Below are 27595 nucleotides of genomic sequence, written 5' to 3'. Positions count from 1 at the left end.
CCATGGAAGGCAAGCTCTTTGCATTGCACGTTGTTCTCTTTTATTTTGGAAAAATGCTCGCAAACTTTCGAGCTCCTTAGCCGGCTAGCCATGATACTGTTTGGGCATAACTTTTCTGGTGACATCCCGGCTGACCCCGATTACCACTACTGCGCATGTGCGTCAAGGACAGAAAGGCAGACAAGACAGCGGAGGGTACAGTGGCAGTTTCGAGAGAAAAGCAAAGCTTCAAAAAGTAAACGATGACGTTGATTATTAAATAAGTGGTCGACAACTAGTCGACTAGTGGACTAATCTTGGCAGCCCTAGTATCAAACACATGCAGCTGAGCCAGGTGCTGGTACATGTGAAATATTCCAGTGATTTGGGTACATGTAGTTCACTTCCTGCATGGCTTCGTGAGCAGAAATTTTCTTTGACAGAAAAACCCTGGGCATCTACTAGCCTTTTGACTATCCACAATGATTCAAACTGGGCAGAATTATCCTCAAAGGATCACCAAAGTTATTACAGTTGACCCTGAGGGAAGCAGCAATGTTAGTCCAAATGTCACTGTAAACCATTCAGTAATTCACATTTCATGGTGGGGGCCAGCAGAAGGCTTGAAGTTCTCCACAGTCTTCTTTTTAAAACTTTAAATCTCTACACAAATCTGGGTAAAATCCTTTGGCAATTTATGAGTTGTATGCTAAGATATTTTAGAGTGCCAATATAGATTAACAGAACCACTGACTTTGCAGTCTCTTAAGTCATGAGCCCACAAATCATTGAGTTCATGCTTGAGTACAGTCCATTGATTTGTGATGTATGTTTGACTCCTGACATTGTGAAAAGCATACACTGAATGGTGTGGAAAAATCTGTCAATATGTGAACAGTACCAAGGAGTGTCGCGATCAATATTTAGGCAACTGCACTTTTCAAACAAAACAGTGAATCCATAATAAACCATAACAGCCATCAGGAGATGAATTAGCATCATTGTGCCCATGATATTTAAAATCCAATGACACAGAAATCAAATGAAACCTCAGGACAAATTAAGGGAGCTGCCAGTGGGATCTGCCCAGTAACATTATAGTGCGTCATTGATGTGTGACTTGCTCAAAGGCACTGCAGCAATATTCCCATTGAGGGACCATTACTCATTCATACAGTCTTTCAGTTTCTGCCAGTTGGCAAATAAATCTGTCTAACCTGTAGGCTCATGTTGCCCTATTTGCACAAAATAAAGAGTCAGGAATTTTCTGTTCTTGCTTGTGGCGGAATTTAATTAAATATATCAAATGTAAAATGCTGTGTGTTTTGCTGCCACCAGCAAAAAGCCCCATGACGGCGCGCTCACTGTTTAATGTCACTAGTAGGCTTAATGAACTCACAATAACAAAATTTAAGCTGTATCTTTCGTAGCTTTAGAAAACGTTTAGCTTTTTATATAGAGCCATCTCAGGTCATTTTTTTAATAACTTTAGTTAATTTAAATAAAATCAGATGCTAAATTCTGACATTTCCATCAGCCTTAGCTGTGAGCTGTGGTTACAGAAAAGCCAATAAGCTGGTGTTAGCACGCTAATGTGTTACACCATGTAACCTACCCTCGGTGGGTGTTACACATATGAGTTGCCACCCATCCCGTTTTTCCCAGAACTGTTCTCTTTTTCCACCAGCTATCCCAGGAAAATAAAAATCTCTCCCGGTGGGGGAAAAAAAACCTTGTTTGATTTGCTTCGTTCTGCAGTCTAGAAAGGTCCCCCGCGCTTTTGCGGCTATTCAAAATTGTCTCTGTTTTCTTCCTGTCTATGCGTAGCATTCAAAGCGTCTCAAGCAGGGAGGGAAACTTGACCGAAGAGAGACAGCAAGCTAAATTGACCGGCGTACTCCGCGCTGAGGTCTTCTTTTCACCAACTTTTGGCGTATCCATTTGAAATGGGAGGAGAGACAACTGATGAGGAAGGAGATGGAGCAAATTCATGCAAGCCACCAGCATGAAAAAAACAATATACTAGTTACAATCCTGACTGGGAGACACTGTCAGAGTTTGAATGGGTATGGCCGATCCAGGGAGACAATTTTTCCGCCACGTGTTTGATGTCGGCGAAAAACTCCATAGAATATGAAAGGAAAAACACATTGGAAATCCACGCAAAAACAAAAAAGCATCAAGCTGTGGTTTCAAACAAACAAAAACAGGACGCCGTTGCAACTTTTATGACCAAAAAAGGTTCACCAGAAGAAGACAAGATTGCAGCGGCAGAGCTTACCAGTGTCCTATGTCCGAATTTTATGTTCATCTGGCCAGTCTGTACTGGTAATAGTGACGAGCCCTCCGCCCTAAACAATTGCTCGAGTGTCCCTTTTTCTCACAAATCCAAGGTGGCAACCCTAGTTACACACTGTAAACATTAGCATGCCAGCTTTGTACAGAGGTGAGTTTTGGTCCACCGTTTTGCATAACCATCTCAATGGTAGTTCCAAAAATCAGTCGATATAGAGTTTACCTTTTTTACACTTTGCTGGAGTTGACAGGTTATTGTGAAGATAAAATCAGAATGTGACAGAGCACAATAGAAATAGAGAAAGTAAATATAGTCTACATTAAAACATACACTATTTTTCTCAAATAACTCCTGATTATCACATCACAGTAACCTATACATGATGAGTTTTTCTGTTGCCTAGTACTTTTTTGAAACTCAGTTGAAATTTAAGCTACATCTGGTTGGAAACCTGTCTGTTCTGAGACTTTTAGCACACTAGCGTTTAGCTAACCCACCTCACAGAGAAGTACAGTATCATAATGCTGCTAATGACGTTAGAAAAAAATCTTATTCCGGATAGTTTTTATATCAGATTTGTTGAAGTAACCACTGTTTTTTGGGAGAAATGTGTGTGCTGCACTGAGACTCTTAAGGTGCTAAAAATAGAAGCATCAGGCTAACATGAAGTGCTTGTATTATGGGATGAGAACACCTAGCGGGCAACTTTGTGTCTCAGGAGCTGGAGGGAGCCTGAGAGAAGTCAAACATGTTAGTTTTCAAGTTAAAATCCCTTGCAAATGTCATTTTCTCTATAACTCTCTTCAAGCAGGGTTTTATTTGTGTTCCTATGTGAGCTAAAGGAGAAATATTTAAGCTTCACCTGGCCTCAGATGCTCCAAGCTGCTGCGTGTGTTTGTATTTGCTTGTATGAGAAAGAGAGACAGAGAGAGAGCGGGAGAGAGAGCTTTACCCCCATGCTCGCCTGCATTCCCCCCCTGGCTGTGTGACCTTACGAATGTGCAAGTACACGGCCATTTGTGTGAGTTAGTGTTTGAGTGTGTGTCCACTGCATGCCTGTGTGTGCATGTACTATCCGTGTGTGTGAGTGGAGTCAGCATGTCCTCAAGGGACTCGTAGTGTTACAGACCATCCTGGTGGTTCCATTAACCAGTTGCTCCTCTGGGCCTCATGAGAACACAGATCAGCTTGTTTCCAGCAGACAGATCGTCACAGTGTCGCTGATGTCCGGCTCTCAGGGGTAACATCACTTCAAATCATTGTCCCAAGAATCAACACTTATATTATATACTGATATACTTATATACACTTATATAATATTGTATATTTTCTTGTTTTTATGCTTTCAATATTAGACACAAACTTGTGTCTTGATCTTGGCTGCTTCCTTTGTCAACCTCCAGTAGTGGACAGAAGCATTTACTGTATCTAAGGCCCTGATCCCGTCTTTTTAAATGAAGAATTTTCTGCCATTCTCTCCTATATGACTTAAATTGAAGAGAGTAGTGTGGATATGTTGAAGTGTTGTGTTGTATAAAGGTTGCATGGGTGCTTATAAAAAGTCATTGTTGCCAACAATATATGGTCAGCAACGTGTGACGCATTTTGCTGCATGCTTAGAATATGCAGGTTCTACATCAGAGTGAATGCAGCTCCAAGGTTAGGTCCATCTCACCCTCAATATTAATAAGTGACAATATTCTAAATAAATCATAAACTTAAATTTACATCCTTTTGTTGTAAACAGTCTTTTAGTGGACTTGAAATGTAATTTGCTATAATCCCTGTCTAAACAGGTACATGACTTAGCTTTAGTGTTGATACTGCAGCTGGCTTCTTCTGACGGGCTGGGCTGACTGTCATCTATTGTACTGCATTAATTACCTCATCTAAGCTAAACTTTTGGCTTGACAGCTTGCTCAGTGGCATATAGTGAAGAGCAATTTTGAAACAGTTGATTTCTGTACTGAAAACTAAATGGACTGAGCCTAGAAGATCATTTTGTCTAAGAGCCTGAGGAGGCCGAGGTCCTTTAACATCTGCCGAATGATGTTGAGCATGTTCTACAAGTCTCTAGTGACCAGTGCTATCCTGTTTGCTATCGTGTGTTTGGGCAGTAGGCTGAGGGTAGCTGACGCAAAGAAACTCAATAAACTGATCAGTAAGGTCAGTGACGTGGGTTTGAAGAGGAGCTGGACTCTCTCATAGTGGTGTCAGAGAGAGGAGGATGGTGTCCAGGTTACATATCATCTAAGACAGATTCTCCCACCCACCCAATGATAAAGCACAAGAGGACGAAAGCACTGTGTTGCAGTTTGTGGTTGCTCCTTGTTTGTTTTCTTCAATTTGGCAGATGTCTCTTTCACTCTGCAGCTCCTTGTGTGTTTTAACATCCCTCACTGTTTCTGTTGTATTCTTTTCTCTGCTGGTAACTGGTCGCCTCTCACCACCAAACCAAAGTTTTGTGCTATCAAAATGAATTGAGAATAACATTAAAACTATCCTCCATGTTGTTTACTCATATTAACATTTTTGCCACATCGTCAACAGGAAGAGGTGAAACGTGAACATTATAAATAAGCTTGACTCCTTTCCATGGATTGATTTGATGTGACGTGTGTGATCTGGTTGCCTCTGACATTGCTCTTGCTATTTGGAATTAATAACCATTGTTGTTATGGTGATTTAACCAATCAGAATTGAGTTGAGTTTAACAATGCCCAGTAATTATTAAGACTGCTGGGTAATATTCTAAATTCATCCAACTGTGAAATTCTCCATGCATTAAACTGTTCATTCAACTAACATTTTCTTTTCAGCACTGTTTTACAATGATATTCTTATTTGATCGTATTTATACAATCCTGCTATCAATATTTAAATTACCTTACAGATTCCTGTTCTCAGCAATGTATCCTATTTGTGCTCATATCTGTAAATATCTCATATTTTATTCTTACACTCTGTGCAAGGGCAATTGCGATATTTGAATTCCCCCCAATGGATTCAAAGAGGATTTCTGATCCTGATTGAAAATGTAAATATTCCTAAGTGTCAGCCCAAGACTGTTGTTAAGCTAGATCACTTGCATTTTGAGGATGCTTCATGTTGAGGTCATGGTACAAATAAAGTGATTTTTATTATAATATTGTCAGTAATGCAAAATGTGCTTTTTTAAGTACAAAAGAAATAGTATACTTTTAAAAAATCCATTTAAATGCAAAGGCACGTATTGCACTTTTTAGCTCTTAAATAAGACAAAAAAACACTGCTGAGTTTCCACTGCTCCCCTACTGCTATATAATTTAATATCCACTAATTAAGACACCTGAATGCTTCAAACAAAGCGACCCTGATGAATGACTGTTGCTGCTTTTGTTTGTCCCCCATCCTCACAGCTTGCAGTGTACTTTTGCGTACTTGATCCATCATTGATAAAGCTGTCTGATACCATTCATGTGTCATATTTTGGATGAGGTGGCAGACGGGCTGCTCTCAGTGCACATCATGTCACCAGCGACGCTCGAGGAGTAAGGGAGAGACGATGGTGTAGAGAAGACATGTGACAGTGTGTAAAGACCCTGCGGCAGCTCCCCTCCCCCCTCTGAGCTCCTTCAGCCTTTCTGTCTCAATTAAATGGAGCCTGTCTTCTTCCTCACAGCTGTATCTGAGCTGTAACGCCGTAAAATGAGGGACAGACGCACACATTGTACCTCACACTGAGGGCTCCCTTTTGTGCAAAAATGTTTTGACATTCTGACATTTTCAGACAAAACAAATTAGCGTAGACGTTAATAATAGCAGCACAGGGACAAATTTAATAGCTGCGATGAACATTCCTTGTTTTGTTAAACATGAGAAGTGACTGGAGTATTTTTGGGCCAGTCTCTGAAAATAATTGCATTATGTTACAAGAAAATCGCACCCACACACATGAAAAGCAAACCTAAGGCTTGCATGCACACAGACACGCTAATAAACACATACGTCAACTAAAAAATTAATTAGACCCACAAAATAAAACTGTCCCAAACTCCTTGTGCATGCTCATATACAAGTGCTGATTCACATTCATTAAACACGCACGCTGAGATGTTCCCTCTGGTGAAAAAAGAGCAGAGCGGCGGCTGTTTGGTGTTTATTTACAAAGCAGAAACCCGGGCCATAAACTCAAAACCCCAGAGGCTCAGAGAAAATGACGTCGGGTCCTCTTTGTTTTTCATCCAAACCTCTTTCAAGCTCTTCTATTCTTATTTAACGGGGAAAATACCAAACAGAGGTGGTAACTCGGGCAAAGACTCTGTTGTTTTTAACGAGAATCTGGATGGTGTGTTGCTCTCCTTTCAAGCAGTGAATTTGTGGTTGGTGATGGTCCCTGCAGCGTTTCTCTGTGCTCTGATGATTCCAGCAGATGACACAGTTTTAAACATCAGTGCATCTTAAGCAGACACACACGTACACACTCAGAGGCATTCCTATGCATATGTGGGCCAATACACCCCCAAATAATCATGTTTCTTCTATCATGGCCATTGTGGCCAATTTCGTGAAAGCAGAGAGCACAGAGGCTAATCAAGAGTTTCCCTGAGCGTGGCCTGAGTTGCTTTATGCCTCAACATGATTTTTGCTTATGACAGAAATATCTGACCCAGCAAATGTCAGATTCCTCTTAAAATCACCCTCAGCATGTCCACTGTGCTCACTAAATCTAACTAATGAATGCTGTAGAGCAGCAAAGTTTTAATTTTCAAGTAAGTCCAACTTTCAGCTTAAAGGTGCTTTGAGGAGTTTTTAACTGATGCCAAAGTAGTCTGATAACTGACGCCTCTTCATAACCTACATAGTGAAAGCAGTTTTTTTTCCTTTTGATAATTTTCTTCAAATCAAAGTTTTTTAATCATGGCTGATAAAAGAGTAGGATTAGCAAAAAGACGAACGCTTTCTGTTGAAGTATTGTTTTAGATTTAAAAACTCTACAATTGGAGCTTTGTTAGGTAAAAGAGCCAAATGACTATAATCTGGGTTTAATGCTTCACTGCTCCAGAAGACAAAAGAGTTCAACTGTATGCATATTTATGTTATTGGACCTTTATTGGGACACTGGAGCTCACAACATGACACTGGGGCTTGGACAGGTAACGTTCTGTAAGCTACGTGTTGAGTTAACAAAGTTTAGTCGAGGTTACGTGACAGTTAACAATTTTACACAGCTCCAAATCAAAACATTACCTCATCACGCTGCATCCTGTAAAAAGTTGTCCTCAGCTAAGAAAAGTATTACAAAGAAGATCTGTATTTCATTAATTTGCTTCTACAACAAAGTCACGGTTTGGAAAAAGCCACATCTTTGCAACAGTGGGTGGTGGTGCTCATGGGAAATGCAGTATATATAACACCCTCTTATGTCCATAACCAAGGCTTTGTACAGTTTGAAGTGACTTCTTCAGGAAACTTGAATTAAATCTCTTCACACATGAACTCCTGACATTTTCTAGTTATTTCTGGATATTCAGGCCCTCATTATTCAAGAACTGCCCCAGGGGGCAGCAGGGTAGGACATGCAGGAGGAGAAGTCTTCTGTGATCTTGACTGTCTTTTGTTTATGTTATTGGTCACATTTTTTTGGAACAGCAGTGACTCAGAGACCTGGCTTGGGAACTGGGTCACTGGTTTATGGACCAAAGTATGGAAATTGGGCTTGTAGCTTGAGAGGTGTGAGTTCACTTCCTGGTCACTGCTGAGGTTCTCTTGAAGGCAGCCCCAAAGTACAAAGGCGTGGTGACAGTAGAGCTTCATTACAGTGCTGTTGTAGACTCGCAATACATAAAGGGCTATCTTACTGCACAATAGCTCGCTCTAAAGGTCCCAAACAATTACCAAGTGCTTCAAGCGGGCCGGTACACAAGTGACACTCACTTGTATGTTTTCACCAAAGTGTGAGCCACTGTAACCAAAAGAGAACAATTTACATAGCCTGGCAGATAATCGGACAAGAGCGTGGTGCTGCAGAGATGCAGAGATCCTTTTTTAGGACACACTGAAGTCGGTTATTCAATTGATGTATGTTGTGAAAATCATTATCTTTTGGATCTTTTGGATCTTTTATTTAATTTATATGTTTTTGGCATTTTTTCTTTTAGTGGATGGGAAAGCTGGAGAGAGACAGGAAACATGGGGAGTAGAGAGTGGGGGAAGACATGCAGCAAATGGTAGAGGCTGGGCATCGAGCCTGCGACCACTGTGACAAGGACTAAAGCCTCTGTACATGGGGCTTAACCCAATTGGCCAATGGTGCCCCTTCTGGTATCTTTTATTGACTTTAGAAATTAAGAATGTTATAGTAATGATTTACTGAAACTGGCCCTATGATACACACACCTACAAGCGAACAAGGGGAGTACTGGTGCATATTTTGATCCACTTAAAGCATTGCTATTACCTGCTAGGATTATATATCAGCTCACCCTTACTTAGTGGCAGGAACAAGTGTAAATGGATCATTTACCCTGGCCCATGCAGCCCACACAAATAGTGCTAGGACATTTTCAGAAGTACAGTGCATGTCAAACTTTGTGTTTCAGATCTATGCCACGGGTATTTTCAACTACGACTGAGAGTGGATCTCCACAAATATCCCACCGCAACCATGGTATACACACACACACACACACACACACACACACACACACACACACACACACACACACACACACACAAATGTGAGTGCAGGTGTGTGTATGATTGTGTATCCACGTCTGCCAGTCAGAGTGAGTGAGTGAATCCATCAGAGTACCTTCAGCTCATCATTAGAGAGATGAGGATGTGATGGGAGAGGACACACTGACAGGAGGCTCTGGAGGCTCAAATTAGACTGTATGGGCCTTTAAACCACAGCACTCACCTGAACCAACTATCTATCTATCTATCTATCTATCTATCTATCTATCTATCTATCTATCTATCTATCTATCTATCTATCTATCTATCTATCTATCTATCTATCTATCTATCTATCTATCTATCTATCTATCTATCTATCTGCATGAGCGCATACTACAACATTTCTGCTATTGTACAGACACACAAACACACACATACACAATGAACAGCAGGGATCTCCAGAGTTATTACACACCCACAGAGGGGGTCTAATGTTGGCAGGTTAGCTCCAGTGGAAACAGATTTTCTTCACTTTAATGCGATCAGTCCAAACATTCAGACGACACGCTGGGCTCTGATATCAAAGAGCAGCCTCCGTAAGTAAGTGAGAGCTACAGGAGGACAACCAAACACAATAACAAACAACACAAGTGCGAGCATTACGCAATCCAGCGCAACATCAGTGCAATATGTTGTTCAGCTGACAAGTTTGTCATGAGTGTTTTTTTGTCAGAGGAGTGGATTCCTCTCTGTGGAGATTTCTACATCAGTGATTGCCTTGTTGCATTGGAGAGGTGTTCCTTCTATTTTGGTATCCTTAACATGCAACTGATAAAAAAACATTATCTCTTTTTCATTAAACCTGCAGAAACACACGGCCTTGTAAACAAAAAAGACCTCCTCATGAGCATGATTTGAGGTTTTGTTGATCGGCGCAGTGACTCAGACTAGAGATTGAGATTTCCGCCCACTCTGTAGAAGAATCCTTCAGTTTTATATTTCTCATTGCAGCACTGAGTCTTTCATGCATTATAAGCTGTTTAAAACATGCTCTAAACTGTCTGTTTTTTACGTTGTGCAACATCATAGACTCCGGAAGCTCCTACAGTAACATAGGATGATCCAAATTTCTACCAGCTTATAAGAGAAAATACTAGAAACAAATGAGCCCTCTTCAATTCTAAAGAGGCTTTTTGATAGCACAGACTAAAATGCCTCTTACTGCTACAAGCATACAAATCACAACAACAAATTATGTGATGTGGCAGTAAAACTCCTATTCATATGTCTGCAGTTCAACAAAAAACACACGTTTGCTACAGTTTCCATTTTTAACATATCACAACCCACCCCCCAGTTTGTTTAAAGCTCCTGTGAGGACTTTTGAAACAGATTGACAATAAAATAATCCCTCTTTATAACCAACAAGAGACCAGCAGGACGAGACCACCAACATAAAGACTGACTATGTCTATACACTTATTTTTGCAGTCTCAAACTACTGGTGGGGTAAGTGTTTATCAGACACAGCTTTTGTTTTTGTTTTTAATTTAATTGCAAGAATTCTCAGTGAGCGATATGTTTGACTGTGAAGAGGCAGCAGGATGAGATGTTTTTGTTAACCACAAAAAATCAGCAGGTAATAAAGAAATAGGATGATCTGCGTTGTCCATGGGACGAGCCAAAATTGACACAAACTGAAATGTCAATCAATCAATCTTTATTTGTATAGCACAACAAATGTTATCTAAAGATGCTTTTACAAAAATACCAGGACTAGACCGCACTCTATGTCATATTATTAACAAAGACCCAACATCAAGACAGGTTACAGGGATATTTCAGTTATTTTGAAGTGGGGTCGTTTGAGTAACAGTACACTATTGCTCCTGCTAGCCACAATGCAGGCCGGTGAGCTCTTCCCTTTTAATGAGAAAATTCCCAGAGGACTGGCCAGCAAGCTAGGCTATATTCTGGGCCTCCTATTTCACATAATTTCGCTAAAGTTGAGAAAATATGGTCCAGGAACTCATCACGGTGCAAATAAATGAACCAGTAGAAAAAAATTGGAGCTATTCAGTTTGCCTTTGTTTTGGCACTATTTTCGGACGCACCTCACAGACCGGTGTTCTTCAGCTGCATGAGCAAGGATACACGCCGATCAGCGGTGTGGATCAACAAGCACGTAGCATTTTTAGCAGACACTTTTAGGAACAAAAACTACAAACTGCAAAAATTAATGATTCTGACAGCAACGATGACTGTTTACTGTGGACACAAGAGGATTTCTCTATAAACCAGAGTTTACAGAGGAAGAACTCCAGATGCAGACTCAATGTACAGAAGAAAAGAAGGGAGAAAGTTCTGTGCTTACGAGTGAGCAGGAGAGATCCCATGTTACCATGTTAACAATACTTCAGGACCTTTCTGAATCAGAGGAAACCAGCGGCTCACATACAGCTCCAGTCTGCATCACCCATCATCCAGAGTTCCCTGTCTTACAGAAGGTTTGCTTGTTTGAACAGCTGGGATAAAGACAAGTACATCCCATCTTTTAAACTTGCAGGAAAGTGAGTTCACTCTAAAGACCGATACCGCTACTTGATCCTGCTACGTGCTTGTTGATCCAAACAGCTGATCGGCATGTATCCTTGATCATACAGCGGAACAACTGCGGTCTGCGAGCTGCGTCCAAAAATAGTGCCAAAACAAAGCGGGTTTCTGACGGCAAACTGAATAGCTCCAATTTTTTTCTACTGGTTCATGCATTTGCATCGTGATGAGTGCCTGGACCATATTTTCTTAACTTTGGCGAAATTACGCGAAATAGGAGGCCCCGCCCGCAGCGAATTGTAGCCTAGCTTTGCTGGCTGGTTCTCTGTGAATTTTCTAATTAAAGGGGAAGAGCTCACCGACACGCATTGTGACTAGCAGGAGCAATAGTGTACTGTAACTCATATGACCCCACTTCAAAAAAACTGAAATATCCCTTTAAGATCCAGTCCCATCCCACAACCAGGCCTCTGATCTCATCTCGATCCACCATGAGTAGGGCACCCTGCCGCATTTAGATAGTCACAGTGGCAAGGACAAACTTCCCTTTAACAGGCAGAAACCTCAAGCAGAACCAGTTTCGTGTGAGACAGCCATCTGCCTCGACCGAGTTGGGGTTGGAAGGAGGGATAGAAGAGATGAAGTGAGTTAGATGATAGTGGCGAGATGCATCGTAGTAGTTTTAGCGGCTGGAGTCAGGAATGTCCACAGCGGCAGTGACTCAGAGGAACCTACGAGACAAGGGAGCTCAGGGACTCCAGAAAGGTCTATGGTTAGTAACTTTAATGGAACAGGGAGAGTTAAAGTAAGTGATAGGCAGAGAGAGGTGAGAAAAAGAATCCCAGTGTGTCAGTTTCCCCAGCAAAATGAGCTCAGGAGCATTGACAAAGAAGAGACAGAGGGTTGAGAAAGTCCCATATCACAGACATTTAGTCTGTTTACAATGCTGTAAGATGGCAAACCTTAATGGCATATGGACCAGCCTTATGTAAGATAAACAGTCTTGATTTTCCTGCGCTGTATCAGGACAGATCTTTCTGGACAGGAGGGGAAAAGAGCAAATAAACAGGAGCTCTCAGATTTAGCTTGTTTCCAGTCTGGCTGATAAGGTCTCACTGAAGCAAAATTAGTCTGAACTATCCCTCAGCTATCTTTTTATTATGGATATTAGCATACTTCATGATTTAATGATTTCATTTAATTTGTCATTGTCTAATTTATCTCTCTCTAGTATACGCATATATGCTCCTTAATTGCCCAGTGATGTGGTTAAACCTCTTTGTTAATGGCTCAGTTACTGGGCTTCATGAATCGTAAAATGAAATGTCTCTCTTTTTGTGTGGAGGGGGGTTTGCCCTTTACTGTTAAAGGATTCATATTTAGAAAAAAAATATGATTTAATTATATGTCCAAGTGGAGGCAGTTTTTTCTAGGATTGATCAGGTGGCCTCAAGTAATCAGCTGCCTCAGTCTATGTTTTAATCTAATCATTATTTATGTAAGGAATAATGTATAGTGAGCAGGGGGTGATGCAAATACTATCCAAACAGGGTCAGCAGGCAGAAGGGGTTTTCTAGAATAACTACCAGCTTACTATCCATTACCCCACTAATATTTAAATACATGAACAACTCAACACAAAATATTGATGATATGATGATTTTATTGAATTAAAAAAATAATGTATTTATACTGCTTTAAAATAATAGTTCCTCGGGTTCCATTGCTGGTAACACTTTCATAGCAACACTCTCCTCTCTTCAGCCCTCCTTCTTCTCGAAGCTTTGCATTTGACACCTTTAAACAGAAATGAGGCAAATGTCACAACTTTAACTCTAGTGCTATTATTTTATACCTCTGCCCCTTATGGTTTGAGCTATTTAACAGTGATCTCAGATATTAGTAGATACACTCATCAGCTCTGTTAATACTGCCTGAATTTCAGGTCAGGATGTTCTTTTGAAAATATAGGTGCATTTCGACCAAGAGTTCCGGGGTCTTTTAGCCCCCAGAACTACTTTCCCTGGATCTAAAAGGTTCCTGTGCCCCCATTGTTGTCTGCGTTTTGACCGCAAGCTATTGTCGAAAAATGCCTTACCTTCAGTGTTGTGTTTTTTGTGCCTATTGATGCAGAATGCTAACAGGAACTAACGTTTTTGCCACAGTGTCAACAGGCAGAAGTGAACCCCTTTATGCGGAATGATTTAATATGTTGTTTGATCAGGTTGTTCAGTCAGAATCAAGTATTTAACACAGCCAGGTGATTAGCCCGAAAGCGCAATAATAAGTTGAAAATAAGGTTGTATTCATTTTTCAACATTACATGTCTGTCTTCGAACACCAATCTGGAGACAAGGCTGCTACTGACAGATTATTTTTTACAAGTTAATGTGGTAATCACAACACCATCATATATACACACAAGTACACACACACACACACACACACTCAAAAAAAAAAATCATGCAGTATTATTTGTATCATGGTATATTATCTCCTCTAAGTCAGGGCTTATGATTGGTTTAATTCTATTGGAAGGTGTATTAACCTCTCTAACAATGTGACCTTACATTTGTTCATGGTGAGTTCACTGGTGCCAAACAAAGTTGGGGAAAACAACCAAATGCGTTTGACCCATATCTTAAAATTGCTTACAATATTGTGCATCCCGATGATCTGACTCTGCAGGATCATCTTTCAAAATCACACCCACGTAACCGCTCCAAAGCGACTATCCAGCAGCTTTTTATTCAGTCTTTGTTACTCTGCAGGAAAATCAGGGTCGCTCAGACCACCTAACTCAGACAGCAGCTGTGATATTCAGACTTTAAGAGTCTCTTTGGAAAGAAATATCAACCTGCAACATGTCAATAGGAGCTAACGCACCCTTTGAGAGGTAGCACAATGTGTTCAATTAGTTATTGTTGGGGAAATGGCTGCTCATCTGGGGGATATTTAGCTGTGGGTCCTTTGCTGTGTAATCATGCTCCAATAAGCAGCTCAGGGTTCAGTTCAGTCATCTGGGGTTGTGTAGAGAACCTCATGGGGGACAAGGAGATGATTTTCTTGTTATTGAGAGTGTGTGTGTGCAGCATGTTTGTGTGTGAAGAGGAGGAGTGGCGATGAAGGCTGAGCTCTGTGATGAGAAGCCAGTTGGCTGAAACCTTCCTCTTCCTCCTCCCACCCTCAGATAAACACCCGAGACATGAGAGTCCAGTGATGGATTTCATGTAAACGGATTTCCTCTGTCTGCTCTCTGAGAAACAGAACAACAATGACGTTTCTGGGTTTTATTGTTCTATTGTCAGCTGAATTTGAGCTGAAATTTTTGTCACAGTTTGGTAGCTTGAGAGGTGCAAGTTTACTTCCTTGGCACGTTGGAGCTGCCTTTTAGCAAGGCACACATACTCTGATATCTGAGCGACTGTCCTAGGGTCCTATTCATGCATGAGTATTTCAACCTGTGTGTGTAGCATGTTTATGACACCACATCCTTTTCTCATCAAATGATGAATTAAACCCAAATACTCAACCCCTATAGATGAAAGAAAATTATACCGTGCTTACAACTGAGGCTAGAGCTAACAGGTCCCGGGCAGGAAATGGATTTGTGTAACATGAGCTATCGGATTCTATACAGCAGAGACATCCAGAGAAGGGCTACACCCCCCCCCCCCCCCCCCACTACAAAAGTGGAGGATATTTGTAACTTCAATATTAATAGTATTCAAGCTAGTTTTATGAGTTAAAGCAAACTGTCTGTTGGCCAGTTTAATGACATTAGCATTATAACAAGAGGAGTCTATGGTGTATCTTAGTGGCAAAAAGCAGGAGCAGTAGCCATAAATAATCAGAGTAGCCTATGTTAATAAGTAAAATGTATCTTTTGTAAGGAAAAAATAAAGATAAATTGAACCTAAAAACAGATTTTCTGTTAAAAAAGATATCATTTTAATTTGAGTTTATTCTTTTCATTATGAAGGGCAAACACCCTGCAGAAGAATTTCCATTAGTGCAAGGAGTTCATTTTTTCCATTGTGGTTCACATTTGCTGCTGTTCTTGTTCTCATTTCACCAAAGGGCATGGTGTGGCTAAATGGCAAACCCCAGGTGAGGACTGGATGTGTGAGCAATTATACCTCACAATGATTTTCTGGGGGCTGATTTATCTCCAGTGTGCACTGAGAGCGGATTACAAAACCCAGCCAGCGCACAATAAACCCCCCTATTACCCAAGCAATGAATTTCATCAAAAAGTAGAGCTGGAGAAATGAAGGAAAAAAAATGCAACCATCCACCCGTAGAGTCACAGAGTCTACCTTGTGTTGAGCTGTGGCTGAATACCGATCAGCCTGGGGAAGCCACCACAATCCCCGGCAAGAGATTCATTACAGCCACAAACCTCCAAAGTCAGCAGAACCAGAGAGCAGCCATCTCCAGTGGCTCTGATTTCATGCTCCAAGCTTTATTTTCCCCCATCGCAGAAACAAATCCACCCCAACCCCCACTCTTGTTTTTCCATTGTCGGCCCACAAACGTGACTGCATGCAGAAAGTGGCCATCACAATCACCTCTCCTCAATGAGCCGCCAACAGGAGAGGAACAGGATTTCATCACAAGGCATGAGCTCTATTCCATATTAATGTGGGTCCATCCATGAGGAAAATGCTCCTGTATCTCCATGAGATGAAGCAGAGCAATACCACGAGCTCCCCTCTGGTTCTTTGTTCAGGTTTAAATTAGTGGTAGAGGGCACTGCAGACCTGACTCCATGCCAATGTGAATAATGGTACAGCGATTCAACAAATGCAGTCCTCTGTCCACAAATTTCTCTACAACATACTCTGTTAAGCTTTATTCATATGAGCGTATTTTCCTCCTGATTTGTTTATATTGAATGAAGGTTTAAAGACTGAGATTTTCATGTATGACTGATCAATCAGAGGAAAGCAGGTGAAATTTGAAATGAAATGTAGGCTGTGCTCAGTCTCTTACTCCACAGAGGGCTGGATGTCAGCAGCTGCTTCATAAAGACTGTTTCTCTCTCTGAAGTTCAACTTAAAGCTCACCTGGCTCCTCACACATGCAATTGCAAGACAAAATACAGAAACATTGACTACAGCGTTGAGAAGCAAACCTAATCATGTATTGTTCTTTGGTAAGCATTAACATGGTGACTGTGACAGAGGATTATATTGATTTACTGTTCAAAACACAGCATTGTTTATCCATACCTCACACATTCCATTGTTGTGTGGTGTAACCAAGCGGCAACCTCCGGTCTAAAAATATGAGTCCAATGCGGAAGTGTTAAAAGCTGCAGTTCATTAAGGATCCGCTTGAGGCTGGCTCCGGAATTACCAGAAGTCACATACACATGAATGGGAATAGGATTATCTTTACAGCAGAAATCAACATATTTAAAGCCTGGTACAAAAGACGAGTGTATTCTGGATAGCTCATTTCTCGATGTGCTTTCACTGTGAGGGGGGTGAATTTTTTTCTAACTCGGCAATTTCGAAGATATTGAGATTACTAGTCTTCCAATGAGAGGCACAGCTGCCTGTGGGAACACTACAGCTGTTGGCTAGGAGGCTCAAACTCCGCCTCTTTACGTCACACTGGCTCGACAGAAGCAATATGGCTGCCGCCGACAATCGGTCTCAAAACAGCTCTTCAGAAAGAGATGGGTGACGTCACGGATACTACGTCCATATTTTCTACAGTCTTTGGGTTTAACCCGAGATCACTTCTTTAATACATTTATGTCGTATTTGCTACATTAAATAGAGCCAATTAAGGGCCTATGTCCACTAATAGCATTTTTTGTGCTGGCAGTACCCACGACCATGGCTTTTTACTGACAAAATCTAAAAAAAAATAATAAAAGATATTAACTTGTAGCATTAGCAGCAGTTCTAGACCTGGAAAAGTTACCCTAAAAAAGAGTAGTTAGTTTTGCTTTTGCCATTGTTGTTGATTTTAATTGGTCTGTGATGGAAGAGTGACACTGATGAGCATGGAAGTGTTACATTATTTGAAATATTTTCAACTGGCGATGTTTCAAGTGTTTTTGTGCTTAGAAAGCTGAATTCTGAGAAACCTGAACTACATGGAATTGTATGGAAAAAAGCCACTGCCAGCACAAAAAAAATGCTATAAGTGGACACAGGTCCTAAAACAGAGTCCACTGGAATGAGATTTCAATATTTTCATAGAAGCATTTTTTAGGTAGCCTGCTTTGTTAATAACTAAATTATGTAATCTAGTCATAACAAACTTCAAACTCAGACTATGATATTTTTTTAATTATTTAGGCGCATAAGACATCATAAAAAAAAAATTAGGGACAGCGATAGCGAAGCGATTCAAGTATGTGCCCCTTATACAGAATCTATAGTCCTCATCTCGATCCTCAACAGGATCACTTTTCAATCCCAATAACTGATGTGTTGTTAGCTGTAAAAATAAGGAAATATACTGCGTTTTGAAGAAAAAAAAAAAATTACCCATCAGCCTGCTGGGTAAGAATTTGCGTTTAGGCCAAGGACACACACTACCTTAATATCACTTTTCAATCAATTAATACATTTTTATAACAGCTAAACACACACACTGTACAGATGCTGGAAGAGGATACCTAAATATCAATTGTGTCCCTGATTAAAATTACTCTACCATAACTGCCTAACCCCCACATTAGTTATTTTAGGGAGGTTACACAAAAGAGAGGAATTTACACGACACCCAATGAAAGAGTTCATGAAACAGAGCAGAGCCATTGGCTTATAAAAATACTTTCACAACATTGAAAGTGAGAAGGAAAAGGGGTGCTGACTTAATCCCTACATAAATGTGTTGTCAGAGAGTTAATTGAGTCTCCTCATGTTCTACCCGTCCTCCTTAATGAATAACTGTGCAGGCCGATGACCTGCTGCTGTATCACAGTGAGGACATTACATTACAGAGGCGAGCAGCAGAGTCAGGCCTGCGAGAGAAGTGATATTGAAACATCACTAATGCAGCTGCAGCCATCAGCGCCTCTCTAATGACACACACACACACACACACACGCACACACACACACACACACCACATACACTCATTGTGGTGTGTGACAGGCATGTGGGAGCTGCTAACCAGGAGGGAGAATGAAGTACTGATGAAAAAAAAGCCCTCAGCAGAGACAACAAGAGAGGAGACCTCTGCTAATGAGCTATTGACATTTTTGGAGGTGATGTCAGAGGAGACAGGCTAACAGGCTGGATTAAAAGAAATCAGTCTCTCATTTGTCTGGAGAAAAATTAAATTATGATTCAAACATTTGCATAAAAATGCAGAAGGGAAAAAAACCCTTATGTTTAACCTAACAAAAGAATCTGGGATGTGATGGACAGCTAGTGGAGATGAGATGTTATGAAAGATCAGAGAGGAAGACAAAAGCAGAAGATCAGATTGCTTGAATTCAATGAGCCATTGATCAATAACTAAATCAAGCATAACAAAGAAGGAAAGGTTGACCACGTGGTGTTTGCATGTGCAGGATGTGATGTGAATCACAATGTTACAAAACATGTGAGAAATGTGAATTCTCATGCAGACCATTCATTCGATTCAGAAGTACAAGCAGCATCATGTCTTGAACAATATTACAAAACACTGTTTGATCTGATGATCTGATGAGTCTCTCCTGCTTAGGCTGATGAGTTTTTTTTGAGTATCACATGTTGTGTCCGGAATATACTACACTGTACTGTATGTTTTTGTGGTTTCGTAGTCGGTCGCTATGCTAGCATGATGAATCTTACGTTAGCTATGTTGGTCTGTCTGTGATTTAGTCCATACAGGAATTAAGTATCTTAACAACTATCCGAAAGATTGCAATGACATTTAAGCATACATTCATCTAAAGGCCCTGTTGTACCAAATGACGGCCTTTCAGAGATGGTAGCATAGCTGTGGGCTGTTTTAGTCTTGTCATGAGTTCAGCGTGCAGTCACAACCACAGACATTTGTGGTTTGTTTTGTCTCTGGCTGATGTTGTAATTTCATATTTTGCTTGTTTTTGTGGGTAATATTGAACATTTATTACATTAGCCTTCAGAAAAGTTTGACAAAGCAATCCTAGCCATTGCCTTAATTGACAATGTCTGTCTAATATACATAAGAATGATAAACACACAGGAAACCTCACAAATCAAGCTCAGCATGTTTGTCTACTATGTGTTCACAGATAACAGATATGAATTAAAAGTATCATGCTCATTTTTTAGGTTTTGTATGGTCCCTCTGATAGTTTTGTAGTAGCTTCACATAATGTACTTTTAAAAAAGAATATTTACTTATCTCAGATGGGTGTCTTTGAAACCCCACTTTTCAGCCTCTGTCTCTTCAAAGCCCCCCTGTCCCAACCCCGGCATCTTAGAACCCAGCATTCTGGAAACCTCCTCCTCTGTTTCCATCCAACAAAGTTATGTTTCTGTTTTTGTAATGAAAAATTGCCATTTTTAACTGACTAGTAATGTCACGATTTGTGCCAATCTCACCGTGATCTCTCTGAAATCTTGTGAGAGCTTGTGAACAAGCCACTGCAGCTTGAGTATCTCTTACCAATGTGAAACTTTGGCCATGTTTAGTATTGGCATCCAACATTTTAGCTAAATACTTGTTATTAAAATATGAAAAAGGCATAAAACCTCTTTAAGATTAGGAATGCAACAGTACATAGCCAATATATTATGATTGAACAGCTGATATTCTGTGTTCTTGGCTTTCTTTTCCTGGTTGTCAAAAGGTTCAGAGGATTCATCTCAGCATTCATGTGCCCTTTTTTAAAATATCTTTCGTCTAAACAATAGCTACAGCTCTTCAATTGATGACAAGATGAAACCTTGTCTTAAAGGTGAAATGATGGGAGCCATTTTTCACTTAATGCCAGAGGCTGAGATGCAGCAGCTCAAGCTCCGGACAGGCAGGCAGGCAGGCAGGCAGGCAGGCAGACAGACAGACAGACAGAAGGGCAGACAGACAGACAGAAGGGCAGACAGACAGACAAACAGACAGACAGACAGACAGACAGACAGACAGACAGACAGACAGACAGACAGATAGACAGACAGACGGGCAGACAGACAGACAGAACGGCAGTGTTGCTGAGACACATTTCAGAGACTAATTGACTAGGGCTCGTGCCAGGAGGGTCCCTGAAGAATGGCTGCCAATTTGGCTCTTAAATACATTACCATTGATTTTTCTGTGTTCTCCTGTCATCACAGCTGTACAGGCCATGAATCAGGAGGCTGTACTGGACAAAGACTCCTTTACAGAACAATGATGTGTGAAATACTAAATGGTGCTTCAAATAATTAAAGGAATGTTCAGCATTTTAAAAACATGAGATGCTGACAGAACATGATTTTTAGATAGAACCAAGAACAATGACTATTTATATTTTTTAAAAGAGTCACAAAAAAGAATGGAAAGTAAGTATCAACCATACATTTTGATGGGCATTAGAGAGGATAAGGGTAGTTTGCATTTCCTTCAATTTAAAATGAAAGACTGTATTGTAATAGAAAGCTTGTATCGTTATGTTTAGTATATTTACAAAATGAGCAGACACAGAAGCAGACTGTGGGGAAGCATTACACCAGACAAAAAGCCAAAACAAAAGGGCCTATTGTAAATTGTCCATAAAATTTAATATCCAACCAATGTCTCATTAAAATGTCAATACAACAGGTGAAAACACAGGAAGAGTCGCACTGGGAACAAAGGGTTGAAGAGATTAATAAAATGAACTGAACTGGTATGGGAGGGAAGAATCACAGAGATGCAGATGGAGTAATCAAATGCAGGTGTGACTAACGAGACTCAGGTGAGAACAAAAAGAGCAGGGCGCCTAATCAGGACTGGATAGTTTAAGAAATAATAAAAGTAGAGACATTAAAGAACAGTTGTTTTAGGGTTTTTAAAGGGCAAACATTTAGTTATTTGCAGAAAAATGGGTTCAAATTAATTGCATGCATTGCAAGCATCTTTTAAAAGTGTCATCTTTGCTTTGGAAAATGTAAAACCAGCAGAAGAAAATATAACATGGAAATGGTCAGTTCTGTCTTATGGTCTTGTTTGCTTTATTAGGTCAAAAGATGCATCAGTATTAATTCCAGCCTGATCAATAACTGGTTCAAAATTCCTCACTGGAGCTTTAAATATTTGTGACTAAGAAAGAGAAGGTTGTGTACAGTACTATTCAAAGTCGTTACAGCTGGATGTTCATTGAAGACACAGATAGCTGTGGAGGACACTGTGAACTAACTTTATCTTTGATTAAAGATAGTCTGAGTAATAATTTATAAAAGCTTTATAATTATGACCCTATTTGTTGTAAAAAGTGATGCTTGACATTCACGTCTTAGCTTGATCATACAGATGAAATAAGTAAAAATACACTATTGCTGGAGTTAGACTAAGGCTGTTTTTGTCCTTCCATAAACACACTGCCCTCAGGATGTTGACCCTATTATTCCTCCCGATGTCAGTCACATTGTTGTTTTTCAAAAAAAGGCTTCATTAGATAAAACATTTTTTGTTTGTTGCGTAGTTGTTGTTGTCAGCTCACTGCATTTCTAAACTTATTCTGTGGGCTGTTGACGCTATAAGGCACACATCAGTCCTTTGGTTTTCCCCGGCAAAATCATCCTTTATTGATTCTTCATTTAGTCATTAGTGCACAGGCTGTTATTGACATAACCAGCAAATATTTAATCTAAGTTGTTACATATAGTATGTTTATGATACTTCAACTGAAGAATGGTCAGAGCAGGAGCTCCATGAAATGGTATTTTCTGTTTACAAGTTGACTTCAAAGTACTTGATAAGAAGGGATATATTATTTATGATAATACAAATTGCAATGGACCAAGAATAGACCCCTTGCAGAACCCCACTGTTTACAGCAATATAGCTTAAATCAGCATGATCAGCCCCCCATAAGCTATTATAAGCTTTAATCTCTATTTACAGATTTTACTTACAGAAAATGGAACCCTATCTCAGGGGTCTGGTTTCCATTTGTAGTATGTTTGTAGTCTAAATAAAATTTACAAATCATGTTTCATCAGGCTTTGGTGTATGCAAGAAAAACAATTCATATAGTGAACAAAAGCAATCAGCTGTAGTGATGTCCTGTCGTCACTTGGTGCTAATCTGCAATTAGCACCAATCAACAATTTACTTATTTATTTAACATAAGTGCAAGTACGGCAAACAATCCGTTCTACATTTAAAAATAACAACAGTTCTGATGAAGCAGTGTCACAACAGACAGATTTTAGACAATTTTAGATATCCCGACTTCCTGGAATGCTTCAGACAGGATCCATCCAATGTTGATTTAAATACAAGCATTTAAAAAGTTTTCTCCTCCCATTAAGGCCTGACAAAGCATGTTGGTATTTCAGCAAATGTATAACCCATTCATTGTAAACATATCTGAAGAAAATTAGTTACTGTTTTGGGTTCATAACACTCAAGTAAGCCAGAGTGAAGTCTCTTTGTACCTTGCTATTTACAGTGAAACTGAGACTCACCAGAAACAGATGAACAACACCTGAAATACCCGCAAAGTTGGACGTCTGCAGAATTGCATATCATCTAATGATAGAGGATGGGTTCTGAAATTGGATAGGCTCAGAAATAACTGAAGGATATATAATTAAGAACAAAATAATGTTTAAAAGAACTGACTGATTGATCCTGTTAAATTAATTTGAGCAGTCAACAAAGATAGCAGCACAAAACCTCTTGATTCTGCAGGTGTTGAAAGCCATTAAGCACACCAGTTAGATTGTGGATGAACTACAATGATTCAAATATACACTACTCTGGCCTTTAGGTTAGCTGTCTGTTTGACTGCTGTGTAAACAGCAAAGCCACAAACCTGTGCAGCTATATGTAAGAGTAAACAAAGACACAGTCTGCTCTGCACGGCTGCCTGTGTAAATACTGGAGGAATTTGCTGTGGACAAATTGCCTCTTACTCCTTATTCAAACAGAATGGAGTACCAGAGGGGAAAGACATCATCCATTTTCAATTAAGTGCCACGGCTAATGAGAAGTGAAGACCTTCATTTTAATTACAAAACAGTGTGATTGCAATCACAGGCAGGCAGAGCAGACTACCCATGTTAATAGAAAAATTATACATTGAAAAGAGTGTGGAGGAGAGGAAAGATGTGAAAGCTTTTTTAAATAAGGAGAGAGGATATTCTGTGTAAAGATGTGTGGAATAAACAGTATGCTTGATTATGAAAATGTGGTACTGAAAAAATGTAACTATAGTATTGGAAAAGACCGATCTTTGCAAAGGAAAATATTTTTCATCGAACTGGACAAATTCTGAAAATAAACAATGCAATTTCTTTAAAGCACAGAAAGTAATATTTGAAGTATGTACACAAACAAACAAATGTTAAAAATGGTTGGCAAAAAAGCAGCAATGTGAAGGGGATATTAAATATACTGTGAATCATTCTCCATGTGCATTACTGGGAAACATAAATATAGTATGAAGAAGATCGTTCAGCCAACAAAGGGGAAACCTGGTGTTAAAATTCACAAAATATTTTATGAGAATCAATACAGCAGCCGCGCACGTCATCAAAATAAATAAATTACAGACAGGAAATGGCAGATGATGGATCCTTGGAGGGAGAACGTAACCTTGCACTCCAAACTGTCAATAGCCCCCGACAGTGAAGCTCATGTTCACCCCCCTCCAGAAAATGCATTAGACACAGATGATATCCTGAGCCCGGCCCTTCAATCCACCACACACAACCACTAATCTGTTAATTGATCTGGTGAGGGGAAGGGGAGAAAGTGGTATATGTGTGCGTGTGTGTGTGAGTGTGTGTGTGAGAGAGAAAAAGAGATTGAGCGATGACATTACTGAAGAAATATATAATCTTTTATAATGGGTTCAGAGACCTTGAGCAGATGAAAGCTTGCTGTTGTTTGGAGAGGCTATTAAAGAATTCATCCGCCCCCCTTTTTTGTTGGCAGTATTTGAGAGAATTTTATACCATTACACTGTTATCATAAGTTTGATCTCAAACTGTGCTGCAGCTGTTGGTAGGATACAGCTTTAAGACCTGTACTGAACCTCGAAAAAAGGTGTTAACTCTCTGCGTACGAAGAGAACATCACTTTATCAAGCTCCTGTGAGTTTGACCCACATTCCAGGTGGGCGTTAAGACCTGTACTGTTGTCAGTCACAAGAGGGGGCTCTGAAAGTCATTGCTTCATTATTGCTAGCTGCTATTCTGTCTGTTCTTTACACAGTCTATGGTTGAGTTACTGTGTGGTGAATCATTTTTTTCCTTTTAGTATCTTAACCACTAAGGGCTTTGTTCAATAACTATGAAGCCAAGAAGTTTGGAGCTCCCCCTGCTGACTGGCTGCAGTATAGGCCATAAACTCCTTTGGAACAGATGGAACAAGGATCAAACTATAAAATCAAAATACATAAATACTGATTTAGTTATTCATTTTTAAAGGCCCTGTGAGGAGTTTTTAACTGGCTGAGAAACAGGCTGAAACTGATACTGATGCCTCTTTATGACCCTCAAAAGCAAACAAGACCAACTACAACAACACTGATACTTTCTCTGTTGTCATTTTAATGTCTAAAACTGCTCTGAGGGGGTAGGTGTCACCCTTTTTTGGCTGTTTTCATTGCAAATAATCACATTGTAAGATAAGTTTAAATGTTAAAAGACAACAGGATGAGGTTATTGCCTGAAGACAATTATTTTGCGTGTACAGGACAAGAGATAAGAGGTATCACTTTGTCCACAAGGGGGCGCCAGAATCGATACAAGCTAAAAGTTCCTCACAGCAGCTTTAAGTTTCCATTTGGGTAGTTTTGCCTGTACTAGATAGGGCAGTAAAATATATGGGGCACGCGCTCAAACCGCTAGGTCAACGTTGCCCAAGTTTTGGTTATTTCATTTTAAAAAGAGGGGATGTTATGTCATGATTGACTGCTCTGTTGACAAATGCATCATTCTGTACCTGATGAGAAGAGCAGAGGAGAAACAGTGAGAGAAAACATAAACACTAAAACAAGAGTCTCTGAACAATGGGTGGAAATAAAGGCGCCATGTCCATTCTGTCAATTAATCAAGCAATCTTTATTTGTATAGTGCCAAATCACAAAAAACTTTATCTGAGAATGATTTTACAAACATAGCAGGTCTAGACCATACCCTATGTTAAATTATAAACAAAGACCCAACATGTTAGACAGCCATCTGCCTTGAACAAGTTTGGGATGGAAAGAGGGATGGAGGAGATTAAGAGAGAGAGAGAGAGAGAGAGAAAAAATATATAATAAATAAATATGTGTCTGCCTGTCACAGCCTGAGGGACGCACCATCCCATAATATCTGATTTTGGCTGAAGGTTTTATGAGCATACCGCATGAAGTGAGGACATTGAGATATGCTGTATGGGTGACACCATCGTTCATTTATGAGTATAAAATATGTAATATATATAATATGTAATGAATATATATGTAATGAACAGAGGTGGGTAGTAACGAGTTACATTTACTCCTTTACATGTACTTGAGTAGTTTTTTCAAAAAATTGTACTTCTGAGAGTATTTGTTTTGCAGAGTACTTTTTACTCCTACTCAAGTACATTTGTGTTAAAAAAGATGTACTTTTACTTCGTTACATTGGGCTGTTCAGTCACTACTTTTACCGTTCTTTTTTTTTTTTCATTTTATTTGTTTTTATACTCAGCCATCTCTAATGCAGCACCTTCTGATCCAAAGCTATACATAACCTCAACACTGAATGGAGGAGTAGCTCCGCCCCCTCCTCCACCAACAGCTGGGGAGAGAGGCTGCATAATACCTGCGTCCCCTTTGGAGGAACATGTTTACCCTGTACCCAACATCCAGACTCTCTCATAACTTCCAAATGACAAGAAGGAGAAACAGTCACATTATGCACTGCTTACTCTGTTCTAAAAGGTGGAAATCTTGAGCTTCAAAATAGAACAATTAAATCTAAAAAAGCATGTCATGGTGAGTTATCAGTTAGGTAAGCTAGGATCATACTAGTTAATATTAAATCTTAAAAAGCATGTTATAGTTAATTATCAGTTAGGTAAGCTAGGATCATACTGGTTAATATTAAATCTTAAAAAGCATGTCATGGTGAGTTATCAGTTACGTAAGCTAAGGATAGTACTGGTTAATATTAAATATTAAAAGCATGTTAGAAATGGAGTCACCTCAGAGAGATTCTTCTGAGAACACTTTAGTGTTCAATGTTTTAGTATTCAAGTCAAGTTATGTTTTCAGTAAGATGTACTGAAAATAAGGTAAAGGTTAAAAAATAAAGCTTGGAAGGCATAGATTTATGTTTTATTGTAATGTTGAAGTATTGATGTTCTGGAGTTCTGATGACATCTCAGACACAGTTTGAAGTTTCAGCTTGTTTTAAAAAATGAAAGCGGGTACATTAGTTAGTGCACAGTGCAGCTCCTCTTACTTTAATGTTTGAAAGTAAACCATGCCTAACAGCATTCCTTTTGGCCTTTTCCTGGTTATGTCACTTTATTAAAGGCAGCATGCTCTTCACATAGGTATTAGCATTTCCAATACAATCCAATTTTATATATGATACTACTCACAAGTTACTCACTACTTGAGTAGTTTTTTTTTTAGGTACTTATTTACTCTTACTCAAGTACTTATTTTTACGACTACTCTTACTTCTACTTGAGAAACATCATTGTAAAGTAACAGTACTTTTACTTGAGTACTGTTTTGGTTTACTCTACCCACCTCTGGTAATGAATATAATATGTGATGGATATAAATGTAATGTATGTGTATGAATTTTATGTGCTTTGGCAACAACATGTCTTTGAATTGAATTGAATTGAATTGAATTGAATTGAATTGAGAGAGATGATAGTGATGAGTAGTAGTAGTTGTTGCTGCTGGAGTCTGGCACGTCCAGAGCAGCAGGCTGTCATGGACTCAGAGGAACCTATGAGACAAGTGAGCTCAGGGACTCTAGAAAT

This window comes from Notolabrus celidotus, chromosome 1, assembly GCF_009762535.1.
Source record: "Notolabrus celidotus isolate fNotCel1 chromosome 1, fNotCel1.pri, whole genome shotgun sequence".
Classification (NCBI taxonomy): Eukaryota; Metazoa; Chordata; class Actinopteri; order Labriformes; family Labridae; genus Notolabrus; species Notolabrus celidotus.
The sequence above is the reverse complement of the archived record's forward strand: the minus strand, read 5'-3'. Positions refer to the sequence as shown.